Source organism: Sminthopsis crassicaudata, chromosome 1, assembly GCF_048593235.1.
Source record: "Sminthopsis crassicaudata isolate SCR6 chromosome 1, ASM4859323v1, whole genome shotgun sequence".
Lineage (NCBI taxonomy): Eukaryota > Metazoa > Chordata > Mammalia > Dasyuromorphia > Dasyuridae > Sminthopsis > Sminthopsis crassicaudata.
In genome coordinates, this window is record NC_133617.1 from 745710418 (window position 1) to 745725417 (window position 15000).

General features: G+C 41.7%; 1 protein-coding gene across 20 annotated transcripts in view; it reads left to right on the top strand.

Moving 5' to 3' along the window:
• Positions 1-15000, top strand: part of ERC2 (ELKS/RAB6-interacting/CAST family member 2) — a 993908-nt gene that overhangs the window by 291131 nt on the left and 687777 nt on the right. The window lies entirely within an intron of this gene.

Here is a 15000-nt window from a genome sequence, read left to right on the forward strand (position 1 = left end):
TTTTCCCCTCCTCCTCCTCTTCCTCCTCCTCCCCCAAGCCCATCCAGCTGCCCTAAAACTTTGTCACTTTCTTGGTTGGACCTTAAACTCGTTGACCAATACGGGGAACCAAGATTTTGCCACTTTCTTGCTCCAACACAAAGTGGATTCTGGGCAATTCAAATCTCTTAATTCACAATATTCAGTTTGGCCTCAAAAGCCCACAAGATGGCAAGCTCCATGTGCTTGAGACTCTCCATGACTTTGTGAGGGATCCCCTCACTGATGATTTGTGTTGAGGTCTCTGGTAGGCAGAGCAGCCAAGCTGTCCCCATTGATCCTTCCTTCTCTCCCTCCCTTCTTCCTTCCCTCCTTCTCTCCCTCCCTCTTTCCCTCCCTCCCTTTTTCCCTCCCTCCCTCCTCATTGGTCTCTGCTCCCAGCTCACCTGCAGCATCTGGCTTCCTCACCTAATTTTAGGATGACTGTACTCTGGGAGTCAGGAAGAGGAGGCTAAGGTGGCAGGGGACGACTAGGATTCAAATCTCCCAGACCTTCTGGGTGTTCCTTCTTCCCATCAGGGTTCTTTTTTCTATCCTCCCCAGAACAATAGGGACAGCTGCTGCTGCTCCCCCCATGTTATCCCTCACCACCTCCCCCTCCCTGCTGTAACTGGGGCTGCTTCGAGGAAAGGGGCTCCCCGACCATCAGACTCTGCTCTTTGCCGCTGGGCCTTGCCTTTGCGCTTCTTATTCCCTGATTTCTTTCTCTTGTGTCTGATTCCATTCAACATGGCGCCTCCATGGAGTTCTGGAAGCCCAGGGCCCAGCACTCAGACTGTGTCCCACTGTTGGCTCCGCTGTGGTGGCCTGTGGGCAATTCACTCATAGTGGTTCAGGTCCCTCGCCGGGCTTCAGGATTTGTAGTAGAAAAGGCCTTTGGAGGTTATCTGGTCCTTTCCTTAATTTTACAGATGAGGAAACTGAGTTCTCAGGATTGGAAGCGGCTCCTATGCTCCCAGTGAGCACTTAAGCACCCCCTGCTGGGAAGGCCGCGCTGTTTCCACACCCCTGCTCCTTCCCCACATCCTGCCCCATTCCACAGAGAAGGAAAATGAGGGAGAGGAAGCACCGTCACAGAACATGATCCTGGAGGGAAGTCGCCTAGTGGCGAGGGGCGTCCGGCTCTTGACCCCTGGGTTGGTGCTCACACGCCGTACCCATTCCTTATTCATTCAGTACCTTTCCATCATTTCTTTACTAACCTCTGAGTCAAACTTCATTTTTCTTTATCTAAAATGAAAAATTCTCTACAAATAAAAAGCTGTCTCCAGGCCCTTGATGAGAAGGAAGGCCGCTTTCAGCCTTGGAAGCACAGGGGAGAACGTGGCCCTTAGTTTAGGGCCATTTTTGCTGATGGAGCCCAGAGGGTGGCTCATGTCCACGATGAACAGACCATTGGAAACCACATTTAAATCTGGGCCCACACACCACCTACTTACGAAATACTTGTTCATTCTCTTCATCCCCTTTCAAACTCACTTCTATTTTCCCCATTTGGCTGGCCCTCTGCTTTCCCTTCTGATTCTCATGTGGAAGATTTTGGCTGAATTCTAGTCTAAACTATGGGCAGAGGGAACTGGTAAAACGGACGACTAGTTTAGTAGACAAGAGCCTCGAATTCTAGTTTGCAGCGTCCGTTTTGTGACTTTACGTTTCTCCTTTGGCCTCTGGGTCTCCTTGATCTCTTCTGTAAAATGAAGGGCTTTAAGCTGATGGTTCATCGATTAGTCAGTATTCCATCTATTAAGTGCCTACTATATGCTGTGCTATGGGCCCTCAGGGAGCAAGACTATCCAACGTGTTTACCGAGTAACATGATTTGGGTACAGGGGAAGGCACCAGCAGCTGGTGAGATCAGGAAAAACTTCATAGGATGTAACATCCTCTCCTGGCAGTTACTATTACTAGTCTGCCCTAGGCCCAGCAGAGTACCTTTGACCACTGACCTTTGCAGTGTGAACTCTACCCGGCTTGCCTCCTCTGAGGCCTTCAAAGGTCTCTGGCCATGATTTCTTGAATCTATAGTTTAATAACCGGTAGCGCGCTCAAGAACAGCCACGTGTAATCTTAAAAGCCTTTATTATACCTACTCACATAATGCCCTGACTTGTTAACTCCTTAGTGAACACTTGGTCTGAATATCCATGTGTTCACTACCAAACTCCTTACCTCTCTGTCGGCTATCCATCAGCTTGGCTCAGTTACCCCAGGTTAGGGAGCCAGGTTAAAGAGAGCGACTGCTGTCTGCAGTGGGCTTATAAAGGGTCTGTGAGGTCACACACACAGCCAACCAGTGAGAGAGCCGTCACCCATTACGAAGCTATCTCAATATGGCCAGGATCCCACCCACAGGGCAGTCCTATATCCACAGAGATTACTTCTGGGCCACTCAATCTCCTGTTGCACCAAATTTTGAAACAAGGTAGGAACTCTAAGAGGTTGAGGTGGGATAGGGCTGGGCAAAAGCATGGAGAATGGAGATTTAAGGAGAGCCCTTTGGTTGTATTTTAGAGTGATGGGGAGAAAAGTCCTTAAATACGGGAAGGGAGGGTGGGGCCTGATTAGAAAGGGCTTTAAGCAGCAGAAGGCTCTATATCTGGTCCTAGAGACCAGAGGAGTTTATTGAGCAAGGGGATGACTTGGTTAGTCTTAGGAAAATCACTTTGGCAGCTGTATGGAGCCTGAGCTAGAGCATATTGGGAGACCAATTAGGAGGCAATTACCATTGTCCAGGCAAGAGGTGATGAAAACCTGGACTGGGGGCCGGGAGGTGGGGGGAAGGGCAGGGAAGGGAATGGGACCTCTGGAAGGCACAGGATACTTATTCATGATGAGGCTATTACTGATGGTTTGGACCATGTCCTTTGCTTACTCTGCCCCCACTCCCCAACATACACAGACTCAAGCAAAATAGTTCTTTAGACCAACAAAGCATCGGCCATAAGCTTGGATAGGGATGTTCTTCCTTTCTACTGCTTTGAATGCATAGGCAGCAATGGGAATATGATGATTTTATCAGCTGGCAATAACTTGGGAGCTTTCTCTCTCTCTCTCTCTCTCTCTCTCTCTCTCTCTCTCTCTCTCTCTCTCTCTCTCTCTCTCTCTCTCTCTCTCTCTCTGTCTCTCTCTCCCTCCCTCCCTCCCTCCCTTCCTCCCTTCCCTCCCCTCCTTCCTTCCTTCCTTTCTTTCTTTCTATCTTTCTTTCTTTCTTTCTTTCTTTCTTTCTTTCTTTCTTTCTTTCTTTCTTTCTTTCTTTCTTTCTTTCTTTCTTTCTTTCTTTCTTTCTTTCTTTCTTTCTTTCTTTCTTTCTTTCTTTCTTTCTTTCTTTCTTTCTTTCTTTCTTTCTTTCTTCCTTCCTTCCTTCCTTCCTTCCTTCCTTCCTTCCTTCCTTCCTTCCTTCCTTCCTTCCTTCTCTTTCTTTCTTCCTTTCTTTCTTTCTTTCTTTCTTTCTTTCTTTCTTTCTTTCTTTCTTTCTTTCTTTCTTTCTTTCTTTCTTTCTTTCTTTCTTTCTTTCTTTCTTTCTTTCTTTCTTTCTTTCTTTCTTTCTTTCTTTCTTTCTTTCTTTCTTTCTTTCTTTCTTTCTTTCTTCTTTCTTCTTCTCTCTCTCTTTCCTTCTTTCCTTTCTTCCTTTCTTTCTCTGTCTCCTCTTTCCCTTCTCTCTCCTTTTCTCTTTTGTTTTGTCTCTTCTCAATGTCTCCTCTCTCTTTCTCTGTGTGTCTCTCTCTGCTTCTCTGACTCTGACTTTCTGTTTCTCCTCTCTCTTTATCTCTCTTGTCTCTCCCTGTGTCTCCATGTCTCTGTCTCTTTTTCTTTCATCTCTCTGCAAAAGGAAATGGAGAAAGTTCCATTGCTGACAGGAAGCAATTTAAGGTAGAATTAGTGATAATTGATCGATCCTTTGCAAAGGGCTCTTGGCAGTGGGGCAGGCTACAATAAGGGGATGGCTTTCCTTTTAATTTTTTTCTCTGAGAAGCAGAAGGAAACAAGAGCCTGCAGGGCATAAGGAAGAGATGTGAGTCCTGATGGCCTTGTATCCCCAGGAAAAAGGAGCCCCTTGTGTATTCAGAGAAGAGCTCACAACACCGGCTTCTAGAAATCCAATGACTGAGGCATTTCTTCTCATCTTCTCTTTCCATGACAATAAGGGGGTGGGATGGGGGGAGGTGGCCCAAGGCTTTGCTCCTTTTTTTCTGGAAGGCTGTGCTGTCAGCAGCCTTTGGGTACCTTTCCCTAACATGTCGCCTGTAGAACTTTCCACCACGGGCTTTTGGCTCCTCGGGGATTTGCCTTGGGTGGTAGTGGTAACCCAGGGTGGAGGGAGGGCTGGTGAGAGCTGGCTGGGGCTGGTTTCATGGCACTGTGGTTTGGCTACTGGTCTTGTTTGTTTTAGCTTGCACACATGTCCAGACGCTATTTGACATGTGAGTCATAAATCAATAGAATAACGATTCTGCACATACAAAGATACCACACAATGCATAACATAATATTTTGTTTTTTAAAAATAGCTTCAAAGGCTTTGAAGGCCAAGATCCCGAGTTTCCTATCCCCCTCCATGTTTCTTGTTTAACTTCCACGCTGTTAATCCAGAGACATCAAGGAAGGTGGCCTAGTTCCGATGCAAGAGGAATGGGCAACCAGTGGTCGGCCGGCTCTTGGTGGCCATGGCTCTAGAAGAAGAGCACCGGCATTTAGGATAAACAAGGACAGGAATTATGGAGAAATAAAATGACATAGATCCATGGCAAACTAGACCATCTGAGAGAGCAGCTAATTTGTATATTCCAAAATACCCAATATTCCTTCATTGACTATTCAAGGCAAGCCCGCCATGTCATGAGAGATGGGGACAACTGTTAGGCGGCGGTATGGTTCACTGATATCACTCAAGAGGTTTAGAGGAAGCCCGTTGTGTGTTGGGCAGACCCACTGTGGAGCCCTTACGGGAGAACTGAATGAGATGTGCTTAGGAGAGGTGTGCATCTGTGGTACCCTCCATCATCAGAGCGATCGCCCACTGGGCATCTCTCAGTGGATGCCACATTCATTCGGTGTCGTGATAACGAGAGTAGTTTTATGGATCTCAAAGGGGCACTTGTTTGCGCATTCACTGAGAGATGGAGAATGAAGATGGCACGGATAATATTTTATGTCAGTAATATCTGAGGAGGTGGGGCCTTCTTGACTTTACCAAACCTCAGTCTGTATTTCTCCCATCTAGCTCCTGTGTTCTGGCCAGAGGCCCGTATAATTTTGCTTTGATATTCGGTGGGAGGAGGTGAAGGGGTGATAGGGGGATTACTTGGCTTCAGAATTGGGAGCATAGCATTTCACATGCATTCCTTATTTTTTTATGTCATGGAATGCCACAGAGAAATGTAGCTCATTGGGGAATGGGGGTCTTTCATTTTTGTTCCTACTCTGATGTCAGGGCAAGTTAGATTTATTTTGTTTTCTGGCCCTTTCTTCCACATTTACACTGATCTCCAAACTCCTAAGCATGAGAGAAGTATTATTCTTGGAAGAATATTCAATATTTTTTGGAAGATGCATTGCATAAAAGGAACACTTAACGCCCACTTCTTTACTTCTATAGTTATGAAACATTATCTGTGCTTTGATATTCATTTTTTATTTTTAAACTTCATTGTCGGTTAGGGACAGAAGGTGCTAAAAATCACAATTGTTTGGCTGTCTATAAACATCGACATACTGTTATAATCAGCATATGAGGATCTCATCCTATGAGCAGTGAGTAAACACTAGTGGAAGAATGGGAGTTCATCAATATTGAGATTTTTGAACTAAAGGAATTGACAAAGCATTGGGAAGGTGGGAGAATAGCTGCTACGTGAACAGCTTATGCGATGATTACAGCATTGTAAGGGGGAAAAGTAATTTGAAAAGTGCCAGAATTTGGAGCTGTACAGTGACCAGATGTGACTTCAAAGGACTGTGGTTGAAGCACGTTTCCCAAGCCCAGAGAGGTGGGGAACCAAATGGAAGAAAGGAGACATTCGTTTTGGGGTGTGGCCAGTGTAGAGACTGATTCTTACTGATTCTGCTTCTTTGTTACCAGGCAGGATTTTACTTTGTTATTTTTCTTGGAGACTATTGAAGGGGGGTTAGTGATAACGATATACCCTAGCCTCCTCACCAAAAAAAAGAAAAAAAGAAAGAAGAGAGATCAATGAAGAGAATGCACAAAAGAGAGTAGAAGGAAGTTGAGAGGAGATACAGACAAGCAGGACAGCTTTGAAACTCCCATATAATGAAAAAAAAATAAACAGAGAAGACATAATAGAAATTCATGGCTTCATATGCAATCTTCTTCTGTTTTTTTGTAAATGGGAATATTGGTGTTTGTTGCTGTTTTTGAGTTTTAGAATAACAAAATATAAAAATTTTAAAAATTGTCATAAATTCTCTCAGGAGAGGTATAGGAAGGATTTAAATGAAGACAATTTTGTAGTGGCTTTAACAGGCATCAGGAAGTAGCACTTCATTGGATACTTGGTTATTTAATATTGCCAGAGGAAGATTGGGAAAGATGGTTCAGGATTAAGGAATGAAAAAAGTTGGAGTGTAAATTATTCAGAAGTTTCTCACAGGACTACTTTTGAAAGAAAAGAACTGAAAAGAATATAGTATGGTGAGCATCGAGCAACATCAACACAATATGGAACTAACTATTTTGTGTTAGAAAATGACAAGTTTCTGATGTGGGAGTGTTTGAGTATCAATGCCTGTGTGTAGTTGTGAGAGAAAAAGCCAAAATCAAAACCAAATCAGGATAAAAACTAAAAATGCAGATATTACCTTCAACAAAAAGTTATTCATAGAGGCAGTTGGTGGCACAGTGGATAGAGTCCTGGACCTCGACTCAATGAGCTCTGACTTCAGGTCCATTCTCAGACATGCTTCCTAGCTGTGTGAGCCTGGAAAAGTCACTTAACCTGTATTTGCCTCAGTTTCCTAAGCTGTAAAATGATAATAATAGTACTTACCTCCAGGTTTGTTGTGAGGATCAAAGGAGATGATGATTATAAAACTCTCAGTACAGCTCCTGGCCCATTGTAAATGTTAAATAAATGTTTCTTCTCCTTCCCTTCTTTCCCAAGCAGTCCCTTGAATCTGACAAAACCATCGTTATCGAAGTTTGAGTGATCTAAAGCAATCGGCAAAATAAGGAGGCCAAAGAGCTCAGAAATCATTCTGATGAGCAAACAATTGACCTTTTACATAATTAGAGGTTCATGACATGACTGTCTATGGAAAGGCTGTTTTAGAAATAAACTCACTTGGCATTATGGGAAGAAGAAAACAGAAACTTATGAGCAAGATTGCCTCATAAAACAGAGAAAACATGAAGGGAAAAACTCATCTACCGGGATGTTGGCTTAAGACTCAATGGGTCAAATTATTTCAAGAGCAGAGGGTAAGCTTCTGAAAGTAGGGTTTTGGGTTCTTTTTGTATCTGTGGTGCTGGACCTAGTGATGGCTTATTAAAGAGGTTTTGTTAATTTGTTCATTCAAGAACCTTGAAGGTTTAAAAGGGATAGATGAGTCAGGACTCTCCAAAATGGAGAGGGTTCTTACAGTGATGAGATTATGGAGGCATTTGAGTTTTAAAATAAAAATATTTTAGGGAAGGAATACAATTATTAAGATTTTAAACTTTTGTTATAACCACTTCTCCCCTGAATTTTTTATTACAATAAATTAGGGGACAAACCAATGTGGATTGCTTCTGTGCTTGCCCTTTAATGATGGGGATCCAATTCCTAACACAGCGCCATTTTATTAACTCAGACTTTCCTGGCGTAGCATTCAGGATCCCTTATGACAAGGTGAAGATTGAGCTTAATATCTTAATAACCTTTGACAAAATGAAACATGTCAAACAAAATGTTAATGTCTGAGGGAATGTTTACTTTCCTGAGAGAGCAAACTTTTCAAGCATTTCTCAAATACCTATTTATCTCTGAGTAAGCAGAGGCAGCTCCATGGGCTAATGCTTTGATGTCAAAGGCTTTGATTAAAACAGATCCTCCCGAGGCAGTATGGCCCAGTGGAAAGTGCTGTATTTGGTGTATGAGGATTAGACTGAAGCTTCAGTTACCTTATTTGTAAAATGAAAAGGTTGGATTAGAGCAAGAGTTTTTCACGTTTTCTTTTGGTCTCATGGACTTCTTGTGTAGTTTGTTAGTATCTGTGAATCTTCTCAGAATGATGTTTTTAAATGCTTAAAATAATTATATTGAAATGTTATCAACTTTTTTTTTTTTTGAACATGGATCTGAGGTTATAGAGTCTAGATCAGGAGGTCTCAAACTACGGCCTGCAGGCCAAATGTGCCCTCTGAGGATGTTTATGCGGCCCTCCAGATTATGGCAAATGGGCTGAGGGGCGGAGACAGAGTGAGAGTTTTTGTTTTTACGATAGTCCGGCCTCCCACAGTCTGAGGGACAGGGAACTGGCCCCCTGTTTAAAAAGTTTGAGGACCACTGGTCTTGATGGTCCCTGAATCCCTTCCATTCCCCAATCCAAGATTCTTTAGCTGATAGCATCATTTCCCCTACTTACTGCTGGTTAACAAATGTAGAGGAAATGGCTTCTTTTCCATCTGAAGTCAGATTTTTCACTTTCAGGCAGATCTCTTTCCTCTCCATTTGTCTGAAATGAGATCGGATATTCACCACTAATATAATAAGGCCTGAAATTTGCAGAGCCCTTGAAAAGGTTGAAGAGTGTAATCACTCTGGCAATTTTACCAGTGACAAAATGGCAGCTTAGAAGAGTGAAGATGCTGAGATGCCCCAGATCTCGATCACTTCCATCCGGTCCTGCACGCACGCCACTCTCAACCTCGTTCTGATTCTCTTTGTCCCCGTCTCTCTGCTGAGCATGTGGTCTCCTCCTCAGCCAGGGAATGTGACTTAGTCTGTGTGTGTTGGGTGCTGTGTGAAGGGCACAAGACAGAAGCATTCTTGGTACCTGTGCTCGTGGAGCTTTCCTTTTGCCAAGGAGATGAGACACAGAAGTCTTGACATACTCCCTTGGATGAATTTAAGTGCTTTTCTGAGACATTAGCAACAGGGGAGAAACAGTTCCATAATGCAGCTTGTCTGTTGTCTCACTTGATCCTCTCAAGAATTAGTTAGGGGCTATTATTCCCATTTTACAGATGAGAAAACTGAGAGGATAAATGGTTTATTTAGGGTTACACAGCTAGTGAGGATCTAAGATGGGATTCAAAATAAGGTCTTGCAGCTATCCAGTAAGCCATCTAGCACCCCAAGAGATAGCCAAGTGGATCCAGCTGATCAGTCTGTTTGTATGTGTGTGTGTGTGTGTGTGTGTGTGTGTGTGTCGCATGTATAGGGGAACATATTTGTGCATCAATGTATAGGAAATGGGCTTTTAATGGCAGAAAAAAAACTCTTAGATGAGAATGCTTCCTTTGCCAAGGCAGATGTCCACACATGTATTATTTATGTGCACACGAACATACATATATAGGTATATATATCTCTATATGGTATATACATATATGTGTACATACATATATGTATATGTATACATTATCTACAAATATATACATAAATACATATATTCATATTAATAAATAAAATATATATCTGGCTAGGATTTTATTTAGGAAGGGAACTCCCAGTATGGAGGCTTTCTGCACCAAAGCAGATCAGCAATTTGTCTTTAACTTAGCAGCTTAGAAAGCTTCTTGAGTGTTCTTGAATTGGAACCAGGCCTTCCTGATTTGGGGCTGGCTCTCTGGGCACTGCACTACCCTGCCTAGCCACATGGAGAGCCCAATCTCTGCTTAAAGTTTACAAAAAGGATTTCCCTCAATGGCCCTACATGTAAGAGGCAATGCCCCTTTTGGGCATGTGCTTTAAGGCCAAAATGATTGGCTCAAGGTGGAGGAAAAATTGGGATGATCGTATCTGTCATGCCTTCCAAGAGTTAAACTTCAGTCACTTCTTAAGTTTGTAAAGCAGGGAGGTTCCCCAGAGGCCTGATAGTATTGTAGGAGGTGGTGCTTGGTGAGCTTGAGGGTCATCCTGCTTTTGTAAAATTATCTGTGACTCAGTGGAATCAGCAAGTGTAAAGGGCTGAAACTCTTGAGTCAATGCACTGAGATTGGAATAATAGAGCACTTAAGACTATACTTACTGGACAATACTCTATAAGAATATGCTTGGAAAATGGCCCTCCCCACTATCCTGTGCTGGCCCAATCGTTTGGTGTATACAGAGAATTGTGGGAGGGACTAGGGGGTGCAGGGAGACAAGTCAGAGTCACTTCTGGGTGTCAGCTGAAGAGGTGAGGTGGCAGAGATTCTACACATCCATTCTCGAAGCATAATTGCTTCTCCTGACTCCTGCTGATTCTAAGTTATCCACGGTGCTAACGTGGTCATCACAAGCAAGAAGACAGATGGTTCTGCCAGTGGCCCAAAGTCTTCTCTGTGAAGTCTCAGAGGGAGCTTTATCTGCCTCCGTTTTCTGGTCTCCATTCCCATTGCCCCCTGGCCCCTCTTCTCCTGGGTGAGGCTTCAGCTCTTGGGAATAAAGATTCTTGAGATTAGGGAGAAAGGGTGAACCATGATGCTGGGAGAGTTCCTGGGAGTGGAGGGGATTTGGGCTGGGTCCTGGTTCTCACACCTACAACACTGACCTTTTCAGTGCCCCAGCAAGCAAAACGTCCTTTCCAGCTTGGAGATGGAAACTGATGTTTACCATATGATGGAAATCAGGATATTTAATTAAAAAATAGATTTTTATTGAATCTTAGGATTGTTGATGGAACAGTAGTCGTGTTCTTTGTCTGTTTGCAGATTAGATCTTAAGTTCCTTGAGGTTGGGGACTGGGTTTTCCATCTTTTTGTCTCTCCAGGGCTTAGCATGGTGCCAGGTACCTAGTGGGCACTTGGAGACTTCAAACTAGCTTTACCCTCTGCACTGGGCATGGAGGAAGGAGGACCCAAGTTCAAATAGATCCCCAGATATATGCTGGTATTTCATCCGTGTATAAAATGAGGTCTATGTAATGTAAGAGGGTTCATTGAAACAATCTTTATGAATTAATGAAGAAAAAAATTAAATAGTACATACTAGGTTCTATTTTAAACCTGAGATTATAGATAAGGAATTGAGACAATTTCTGCCCACCAGAAAGGAAGGACGAAGGAAACACTTGTAGGAATAAGAGTTGCTAACTGAAAGGCTTGTGGATTGTAGGACTGATTGCAGAGTGATATGGCTAACCCAGCCAATCAGAGCTCAGGATTGGAATGATGGGAATTTAATTTCAGGTGCAAGGGAGCTGAAGAGGAGGCTAGAGTGTCAGCAACATGACTTAGGGACACTCTGTGAATGTTTATAAAGCGTTTCACAAATCTTAAAAGCCCTCATTTCTCCCACCATCTCCATTTCCTTCCTTCCTCCCTTCCTTCCTTCTCCCTTCCCATTTGATTTATTATTTAGTTTATTTAGGGAACTCCTGGAATGGAACTGTTTTCTCCTCATACTTATTAGCAGCTCTTATAGCTTTGAGTCTCAGTGAGTTTCTGGAACACTAAGAAATATCAGAGAGAAGATGTAAATCCAAATTTTCCTGATTGCCAACGCTAACCCTCTGCCTCCAACACTGTATCTTCTAGGTATTATATAAATACCACTTGTTATTTTATTATTTATTTAATCTTCAAAGTACACAAGAAATTTACACTAATTCTCGGCTAGATTTATCTAGGACCTTTGATGGAAGAAAAGTACTTTTTAAAAGCTTTGTTACTTGTGTGATGGCAGCAATTTAATGATTTAATAAATTAATTGATTAATCCATTTTGGAATGGATGACATTGTCTTGCAAGTCTATTATCAGATTTCTTGTTAATGTTGTGAAGGTTTAGACAAGGCAAATTTAAAGGAACACGTATGGAAATTCTCACCTAACTGGCGGGCCACCATTTTAATCTCTATTTTTAAGTTTTAAAAAAGTACTTCTGTCTGACATGATGAGACTTTGCTATGTTTTTATTGCTAATTCTCACTTGAAAGACAAAAGGACAGAAGCCAGCTGAGTCATAGCTTCTGTGGTGGTCATAAATGTATAATCTTCAGAGTTCTTTATCATTGAGAGGAGAAATTTTTGGAACCGCACTTATTGTGGGGTTCTGGTGCAAGCATTTGAAGATGGTTTTTATTTTCTATTTTGAGGGTCTATCTGATGACAGCACCAAACTATGCAAATATTTTTTTTCTCCCATAATGTATATAGTCTTTGTTTACCTTTTCTCTTTATTAATGATGTGAAAACCTGAGAGTCAGATAAAAATAAGCTAGCATCAAGTGTGGGAGTTCCAGTACACTAAAAATATCTCTGGACCCAAGAAGAGAGAGCTATGAGTTTCTGAGCTTATAGTGGTTTGGTAAATCTTTGCCATTAGGACCAGGACATCGTTTTATACTTCAACAACAATACTATTTGATGGTCAATTCTGGTGGACGTGGCCCTCTCCAACAATGAGATGAACCAAATCAGCTCCAATAGAGCAGTAATGAACTGATGCTACACCCAGCAAAAGAACTCTGGGAGATGACTGTGAACCACGACATAGAATTCCCAATCCCTCTATTTTTGTCCGCCTGCATTTTGGATTTCCTTCACAGACTAATTGTATACTATTTCAAAGTCCGATTCTTTTTGTACAACAAAACAACTGTTTGGACATGTATACATATATTGTATTTAATTTATACTCTAATATTTAACATGTATTGGTCAACCTGCCATCTGGGATGGGGTGGGAGGGGAAAAAATTAGAACAGAAGGTTTGGCAATTGTCAATGTTGTAAAATTACTCATGCATATATTTATAATAATAATATAATATATATAATAATATATAATATATATAATAATATAATATATATATATATATAATAAAAATATTAAAATACCAAAATAATCTTTGCTATTAGATAGAAACTTTCCGAGTTGCGATTTTGTGCTAAGATTTTTATGAGAAGATCATCTCCTGAAAGCTACCACCAAGCAAATTCATGACTTACTCTGGGTCAGCATTCACTTAAAAGCCATAGTTTATGAGCCCCCACTAGTGTTTTCTCATTTTTAAAAACCAGACCAACAAGAAGACTTTACCGAGCACCGTAAAGGACATCAAATAGAATAGTTCAGCTATATGGATGGCAAAGAAAATCTCCCCTTCCCCAGTATCCTCAAGGTTATGAAGATGACCATTTAAAGACGGGTAGAGAAGGAAGCTTTCAGACCTTGCCCAGGGGACATTTGGCGGCTGATAATGTTTGTGATATGGCATGTAACCGATTTCTGCGCCAGTAGGGAATCAGGCAGGTAGCTGCAGACCTCAGTTTGATTGATAGATAGTTCAGGGATAAATTGCATTTTTAAAGGATTTATGACAATACCTTGTTTAGTACTCAGTGTAAAATTGCTTGTGATTGCATAAACACAGGTGTGCATTGTGGATTGTAATGAGCTGTGAAATAGGTAGATGGCTAAAAGGAAATTCTATAAATTGCCAGCACTGTTCTGTCAGCATGCTAACTGGATTAGGAAAATTCATTGTCCGGAGTGTAACTGAATGCGAGTGTGATGCTTGTGTGAGAATTAAGACCGAAGAGCCAATAAAATGGGGCAAGAAAGGTGAGGCTGGGAGATGTTTTTTTCTGTGGTTTCCCCCACGAAATGAATGCTAGGGCAAAGGACTCTCCGATGTGAATGAGTATTCAGAGGACTGCCAAGAAGAAATAAATATGAGCAGACAGCAGAGAATTTATGGGGTAAAACCACAAACACCTTATTTTCCATTGTCCTAAAATAATGCTATTTAACAGGGCTCTTTTGTATGTAATTCTGCTTTCAATTTGGTATTGTTACTACAGTTGAAATCTCATTATAACCAGTCTCATTACAACAACAATTGTTTTTTAACCAAAATATTTCCAAATCCAAGGCAATACCAGGCAGGCCGCTGACTTTTTTTTTTTTTTTTTTTTTTTGAGCAATAGTTGAGATAAGTAGATTCCTGTATAGCAGAAGAATTTGGATGGTTCCTTAGAGTCTGTTGTCCCATGGTATTTAACCTGTGCCGAACAATATCTAATTCCAGACGTCGAATTTCTTTTACTCACAAAGCAAATTAAAGCATGAACCGGGCCCTATGTTTTTCTGTACACTGTCGAATTCTCTTTGTCTTCCTTGGAGGACAAAGTTGGATTATTTGCCCTTTTTCTTGGTTATGAGTCCACATGAAAAAATCGTGGCCTGAGATGCTCTAGAATTTGTTGAGAAATGGCAAAATCCAATTAGACAATTATCGATGAGGAAATCCAAGTCCAGGGTTAAACCCGATACACTGGCTAATAGTTTAGTAGGGGAAGCAAGGCATTCAGATCATGTCTGTGGGAAGCTGACTTGCCATTAAAAAAAAGAAAAGAGATGACAGAATTTAAGAGGAGAGAAATCCAGCAAACCTTTCACCGACCCCAAAGACCCAGTCTTTCATTTTTCTGCATTTTCTGGAATGCAGGATTTATTAACTACTTCCATTCATAATTTCTTGGCCCTCTCTCCCACGATCCATCTCGTGACTTTGTGGTTGTATTCTTCTGACACTCGAGATAACTTTGTAACACTTGCTACTATTCCATTATTGTAATTATGAGAAAACCACAGGTAGGGAGGGTTTCAACTTGGTTGTATAAAGATTAGATGGAAGAAGCTGTACTGAATATGGAGAGAATAGTTAGAGAGGATTCAGGATTTGGAGTCTGGAAGATCAGTGTTTACTCTCTGACACCTACTAATTGGGTGTTCCTGGGTCGATCAAATGAATTCATATTTGTAAAGCACTTAGCACAATGCCTCACACATAGTAGCTACTTCCTAAAT